Below are 8,127 nucleotides of genomic sequence, written 5' to 3'. Positions count from 1 at the left end.
TTCCCACGAGGAACCACTCCTGAGGGAATTTCTCCTACCCCCACTCCCAGACTGAAGTTCCATCACTAAAATTGCATCCCCCATATTTTGTTGTATAAAGGAGAGGAATAACACGGAGTGTCTTTATTGGGATCCAGGTAAAGATAATTCTCTTTTTGATACAAGTGTTCAGCTGGGGATTAGGATCTCTGTGTCCTCCATCCCACAACACTGCAAGAAGGATTACACCAGCCTGGAGTGTTTACAGTCTGAAGGACATAAACAAACAAAAGCCAGAGAGACAGAACAGTTACTGCAATTCTTGTCATTTTCACTCCGAGTGAGAAAAGACAGATAATTAAATCTTTAAAAAAAACCCCACAAGTCTGATGAAAAGTGAGAAAAGAAGCAAGAAAAGGGGCACAATATTGTCAACTGCTATGGATGAATTTAGACTTTCAGCTTCCTTTAAGTCTTGCTTTCCACTTTGAATTCATCACAGTGGTGATTCTACAATGTAATGAATAACACTTAAAATGTTTAAGTACAGAATCTGAGGATGCAGAATCTGGATAACCCTGCCTAAAAGGAACAATTTGAGTAAAATATATGAATTTTGAGTGTAGTTCAGGATTTTTAGGCTGAGGCAGAACACTGAAAGAAGAGATGGAGAGGAAAGTGACCATAATAGAGAATGTAAAGTGACCATAATAGAGAATGTAGGTGGTGGGGGATATACAGCACACACGGTGTGTTTTTCCTTGAAAAACTCAATGCAGTCCTGTCCAGAGAGAGGTGAGACTATTACAGGGCAATTAGAGATGGTCAGCAAGGAAAGAGAAAGATGAGGGAGTAGAGCTTGTTAGTCAAGGAAACAACAGCAGAGAAAGGAAGAAATTATTTTGCTGTTAGCTTCTCCTGGGAAGTTGTATTTATAGAAAAGCTAAAGGAGAGAGAAAAAGCACAGGGTGTAAGCCAAGACTGACCTTACAGGAGGAAAGAAGACATGAAAAAAAAGCAATTAAATTCGAAATAAGAAATATCCCTCACAAGCTGTAAGAGGCAAGTTTACCAGCTGGGTATGAGTTCTGAGTCCAAAGCATGATCCATTGTGGAAATTAAATAGGTGTACAGAGGGAATATACTATTTATTTGCTTGCCTTTCCTGTGCTTTCCCCTGTATGCTGTACTGACCACTGTTCCACCAGGGGCTGCATACAGAACAGGAACTGTGCTGTGTCCCTGAGAAGCCTTTCAGTGCAGGGATTACATGAGAACACAATCTCTGTTTCAGGTTTTTTTGTGTAACTCAGCAGCTATTCCTATGCTTGTTTACTGAAAGATATTTTTCAGGTAAAAAATCCCAACACAGTGTTTTATTGCAGAGCAGGCACACCTGGGCTGGGCATTTGGCTCTTTCCTCCCAGGCCTGGAAGAAATTGGACATTTTCTTTACTCTGGAGGAAGGGCACAAACCTGAGTTTGCCTGTAGCTATCAGATATCTTACAGACCACAGACAGGGAAAGGGGAGAGGAGAGGAGATGCAAGGAAATGATGAGATGGCTGCAGAGAAGAAGAATGCAGCCTCAGGTCTGGCTTCCTTCAAAAACCAGAATAAAGGTGTACAGGACATTTTCAGTGCAGTGGGACTGGTCAGTCCACAACTGCTTTTTTGTTAGGAACACATTGTGTAAGTGTGGATATTTTTGTCTACAAGTGTATAACAGAGGAACTGCTGATAGGGTGTTGCAGGACACATTTTCTGTAGGTGCAAAGCTGCTTTTAAATCTCTTGAAAGTTCTCAGTGCAGAGCATTAAAAAGCATTTTTTATTACCCAAATAATTGTCTCTCAGAAAAGCCAATCCACTCAACCTTACTTTTCTGAGATTTATTTTGGCTATGATATTATTGGTGGGTTTTTGGCAATAAAAAGGTTTTTTGGGAGTGGGATACAGCATTTTAATGTTAATAAAAAAAGGTACAGTATCATTATTTCAGAGAAAAAGATGAGAACAGTTTGGGATACCAATCACAAGCACTGATTGTTTATTTTTAGTGTACCAAATGAATTTTAACAATAAAATACCAGTTCACTTTCTTTTTCTCTCAAGTAAAGACTAGAAGTCTGGAAAAAAGAGTCATGTCTAACGTGGCACATCCTATATGTGTGAAAATTCCTATTCAGCTCTGTAGTGCTGTCAGGTAGAGCCATACCCAAAAAATAAATAATAAATGCAATTTATTATTAATATAATAATAGATGTAATAAATATATGCAATGCATACGTATTAGGTGTAATATTTATATGCAATAAATATGTGTGCTGCTGCTTGCTGCAGTAGGCAGCTCAGTCCTGGGGTCCAGGGTTTCTTTGCCCTGATTGATGTGCCCAGGACACAAATTCTTTCTCCAGGCCCTGCTGGCTCTCCTCGCAGGGAGGCATCTCCTGGGATCTCTGCATTTCACCCGGAGCTCAGCTCCCCAGGCCCTCAGGGCTTGGCTGACTGAGCTCTGTTGGGGATTACCAATTCCCTAAGTGAGCTGCCCTGTAACCTGAAATTCTCCTAAGGTCCTTGCTTTTAGGAGACACAGAGGCACTCACCTCTTCAGGTCAGCTCCACAGGATTGTGAAGTGTTTATTTCACGTGGAATTAATGTGCTGTGCTGCTGATTGCCAGGAGTTAATGCTTGCAGCGCACTGAACCGAGGCAAACTCGTTGCAGCCTGAACTTGGCAGCCAGTGAAGATTGATGGAACGCGGTGGGTTTAAAGGAAAGGTGTTATTAACGTGTAGGAGGCAGAGCTGGGAGACAAACCCTGCTGTAAATCTGAATTAAAGCCTCCCTTGTTAGGACAGCATTTCATTCTGTGGTGGCTCAGGGACGCTCAGTGGTGTGGAATGCACTTTGTCTCCTTTAGTCTGAGCTGCCCAGCCTGCCTCTAACTCTCCAGGAAACATCCCAGCCTTGGATACAATCCTGACTCACACGCCAAACATTAACCTGACTAGAATAGTGAGGAATTAAAATGCCAGTAAAAAATAAAAACTGTCAAAAGGCCAGAGCTCAGATTAGAAGAAACATAACCCCATCCCCCCCAAAACCTGCAGCCTGCCTGTAGCAGCCTGATGGTGCATAAAATGATTGTTTCCAAAAATGGTTGCTCCTTCAAATGCAATCATGTATGTGGTGCATGCAGAGGAACAAGCTACTGCAATCAGTAAAGGAGAGACTGGAAGTTTTGTATTTTGTGTCATCTAAAATAGTATTGCCTGACACTTTCATTACAGACCTCACAATTCTGCCAAACCTCAGCCACGTGGGTTCGGATTTTTTGTACTGGGTGTCTTCATCTCAACAAGATAACTATTTCAGACTGTTTTCAAATTTCAGTAGAAAGGTTTACTATTTTTAAGGGGATTTCAATGAGCACAAATACCATCTTCTTTAAAATCAGCAACAGGATAATCAGCAAACTTTCAGCAACATCTGATATGGATTTAATTTAAAGAGAAAATCCAAAGTATTAATTGTGGTAGCACTGTAGTATGTGATAATGCTAATAACAAGGAGAGATATCTTTAAACAGACAACTCTGAGGAAAAAAAAGGTTGTCAGTGAGAGAGACCAAAGTGTTGTACATAATAAAAAGACTCCAGTTCTTGACCTCTTGTGCTACAGCTTCTTTGGGCCCCTTTGATTCATTAGATAAGTGCTATCTTTATGTCATTCATGTAATCACTTAGCAAGAACCATCCTGATTGACCCGTTAGTGCTCCTGATTTATTAACACTTGCTTCTTGTTTTATTTCCTGGAGGCCACAGTTCCAATTCTGGCATGATTCCATTTCCATTAAGATTGGTGGCAATAGGGCAAGCCTTAAACCACAGAAGTGCTTTGGAAGGCAGCAGTTTATATCCTCCCAGGTATTCCAAGTTTGGAGCTTGTAATTTCTTTCTTTATCAGATTTACAATGCCTTCCACTATAGTTGAATCTTGGTGCTAATGTTCTTTTACTGAGTTTTGAGGCTTCAGATAAACTTATCCCATTTTCTCTACTCATCTTCAAACCTGCCAAACTGCTCCTAAGATCTGATTCAGTGAGCAGTTTAGTTTGCTCTGAATATAGTCTTGAGATAACATGAACTAGAAATCCTAAAATGATTTCCTCTTGTCCGAGGAGTATCAGTCCAGTAGCTGCTTAAAAATTTCTGTAATGACATTGATTTCAGGACAGAGAGATTCTGTGATTTCCATTTTTATTTACTATTACATATTTTTAACTTATCGTTGCTGAATACAGAGTAAGAGCATTCTTGGGAAATGATTCAGCATCAGATTTTCCATAAGCTTGCAAAAATTGTTTATTGAATAGCATGGGTTGCCAGCACCCTGGAAAACTGAGAACACTGTGTTTGTTTTCTATTAAAGTTACACAAAATTGACATAGAGTTATTTTTTTATCCAGATACAAAGTGGTAATAAAAGGAAATTTAGGAGCAGCACTATGGACACTGAGTCATGGCCAGTGTCCAGGTTCATGGCCAGACTTTGATAATTGACTGTGGCTTGTGAAGGAAGGAATTTGGTTGTTTTCTCTTGATCTGGCAGGTTTGCATTTTTCACATGCAGAGGTGAAGCTTCAGCTCCTACTGCAACATCTGTACAATGTCCAGAATAATCCAGAATCCAATATCCTGTCCAACAGCCTACAGGTGACTGCCTCAAAGGAGCAGCAATGATGGAAAACCTGCTTTTGTGGCAGTCCCCTGATATCTGACAATGCCTTCCACATGTGCATTTCATCAGCAAACAAAGGAAAGGGTTTAAAGCACAGATGTCACTGTTGTCACTAAGATCCCAAGGCACAAAGTCTTTTCTCTTTATCATTTGATAGCAGTTGTTTCCCCGTGGGCTCAAATGCAGCTCAGCCTTGTGGTGTGCTAGGCACAGAAAACCAAACCCTTGGCAATTTGCACAGGGTGTCAGAAGAACCTTCTAGAAACCCCAAATGTGACCATAATCCAACACTATTCTCCTGAGATATGCCTGTCAAATGGAAGGTGGCTTTGTCAACAGGTTTGGAACATTTTTTTGAATCTATTATCATTTCTAAATTACTTTACAGCAGTGTAATATGTAGCTGTTTTTCTAGGAAAGGTCAAAGCCCTCTATATTTATGATTGGAGTTGCATAGTTACATGGTTTATGAGTTTGCATTGTGTTCAGAAAACCAGCAGCACACAGGATTCTGTGGCATTTCTGCAGCACTGAATGTGTGTCTTTGTATTGGAAGATTTTTCTTCACAATAACCCAGTAACAAGTTGTTTATGTAGGAGAGCAGGCTGTGATGAAAGCTGTATTAAATTTTATCCTTGCTCTTTTACAATAATCACACATAAATAACATATTGCCAGAGGCAAATGTAACAATATATTTATATGCACTAGTCTTATACAAGCACTGTTTTTTTGTTTTTCCATTTCTAGTAGAACTTGAATCATTAATTTTTTCAGAAATACAGTCATATTTTAAAAATTCAACAATATTAGTGTGTGGTGTGTACCTTCTTTGTGCAGTCTGAAGACTGCAAGTTATCTCACCAATCTCTGCCCATTGTTTGAATTTCTGAACTCAGACTATAGCAATGAATTCTTTTAGCTTTGAATACCTCTTTTTCAATCCTTGCTCAGTATATTGCATTCACAGAACCTGACATAGGATTTGCAGCATTCAGATCTGGACAAATTAATTCCCAAAGATGAAGTAAAAAATCTATTGATGAGTGAGGATCAGTACAGAACCTCATTTAGACTAAAACAGTTTAGGCTTTTAATGCTACAGGTTTTTGGTTCAACTCTTCTGCTGCTGTTCTTGCCATTCTGTAATAGAGTCAGCTTCCCCCTCCCTCCAAGCAGTGATAATAACCATCACCCACACACACTTTCATATCTTTTAGCAATTCTTCAATCGAAAATGGAGATGGATTATTTCTTATATGGCTTTCCAAATTAAAACTGAGGAGTATTAACAACATGTAGCCAGTATGTTGTTGGAATTTCATCTCCCCAAAGTAAAAGCACTTGGAAAGTTGTGGTGGGCTATGAGTAAAAAAATTATCTTAACAGTTCTGTTCTTGAAAATAAATGACAAGGATGTTATTCAATTTTCCACAGAGGTATGAAAATAATGACTATTTTTGGTTTGAGGGAAGAGGGCAGTGTGAGTACAAGATTCACCACTCGATGGCGCCTTGATTCTGTACATCTCCATTTCGTTTTCCTCTCTGATGTCTGGACACAAAATCCCAAAACCGGTTTTGTAGTAAATCTGTCTGGGAAAAAATACTTATCACATATCTCTAAGCGATAGCTTTTAATGTCTTCTGCAGAAGTAAATAAAATTATTAACATTTTCACTGGTACCTTTTAACTCTTTCAATGAAAAAAGGTGAATTCCCTCAGTTTTGGTTCAGCAGCTCTTCAGTGTAAATATATGTGGGCAGACAATGGCATGGGAACGGTTCCTGGCATCAAATTGGCCAACAAGGCTTTCTCCCTTTGTGATAACTTTTTCTGTGTCCAGGGGCTGCACTACATCCATGACAAAACCCCCAAATATAACAGATTTTAGGATTTTGCTCTGTTCTGTGCACACTTGTCTGTTTTGCTGACAAAATCAAGGCTTGCCGAATGGGTTTGTAACTGGAAGAGGTGCCATGCACTGTTTAAACTTTTTAAAATTAGTTAAAGAATTACTTGAATGAAAATGCAGTCTGATTTTCTATGTGAACTATTCCATGACAAGTGATGAATATGGTACCATTCAATGTATTAGAAATTGGTGCTGGAGTTGTTTGAAAGCTCCTCTGAGATGGGATTCAGAAGATTGGCTGCAAGTAGAAGCTGGAAATGTTTATAAAATAACACTGGAGACAATGTCATTCTGCCAGCAGGGTCATTAGTGATTGTGTGTTGGCTGAGAGTGTTCTGCTGTTTGGGAAAGTAGATTTGATTTGCACAAGACAAAAACTGGGCTTTGCTGGCTGTCATCATGTTTGTGTTTATAGATTTGTGACAAAAGGAGGTTTTTGGCAACAAACCTTTGCAGTTTGAGGAAACTTTTCTATGTTGAAAGACTTTGAGGAAATTTTTCTATGCTGAAGGTAATAGTATAGAAAAAATGTGCTTATTGCACTACTCATATAAGTGCTCTTAAAAAACCAAATATGACTAATTTAAGTATTTATCTCCAGAGCAGATGCTGCAAATTCTTCTGTGGCTCCAAGTAAATTCTAAAAGTTATAACCTCACACTTTACAGGGAACTACAGGAACCAAGATTCATTTCTTTTGCTCTCTAAATGCTTCCAGATAAGAAGACCTGACATTGAACTGGATATAGAAATACATGAAATCTTCTCCTACCAAAAGATGTTCTCTGGTGCCCTTTTTTCCTTTTTTTTTTTTTTTTTTTTTTTTTTTTTTTTTTTTTTGCTATATAATCATTATAATACAGGGGGAAATTGGTGATAAAAGCACCTTTATGCTCCTCACTCAGTGGAGATTAATTACTGCTGAAGCAGCTGACAGGGAAGGATAGGATAGTAATGGTTTATTGGTTTCATTACCAAAACCTATGGAGTGGTCAGGGAAGAAGGATAAATTACAACCTTTTAACAAAATGAGATCAATTGATAAAAATATTTTCATATTTTGGTCCTTAAGTCCGAGTGGAATCCAGAAAAATAAACAAAACATGTTCCTCAAATGCTTTAGCATTGACCTAATATTTGAGAAAATTACTTATTTAAGAGGAAACTGTGTGAGGTGTGAGGCTGTGAACTCACTTGGCTGCAGAATTCTATCCAGAGTGGATGGACTGAGAACTCTTGGTTGTTCTATTGCTGCCCATCAAGGCAGGAACTGCAAATACTTGGAATAAATTGCAAGCCCAGATTATTAGATAAATTGCTGCACTGTTGTGATACTGATTTATTCTATGATACAACTTTGATCTGTGTCAATTCCATTAGGAAACAAGCTTGCAGGGTGAGGTGAGATATTTGGGCCTTATTAAACCCATCCCAAGGTGCCTGGGGCTGCTTCTTGTTTTGGATGACACAAGTCCCCTAAACCAGAAATC

This window comes from Melospiza georgiana, chromosome 10 (assembly GCF_028018845.1).
Source record: "Melospiza georgiana isolate bMelGeo1 chromosome 10, bMelGeo1.pri, whole genome shotgun sequence".
In the NCBI taxonomy this organism is placed as follows: Eukaryota; Metazoa; Chordata; class Aves; order Passeriformes; family Passerellidae; genus Melospiza; species Melospiza georgiana.
Note: the sequence above shows the minus strand (reverse complement) of the source record.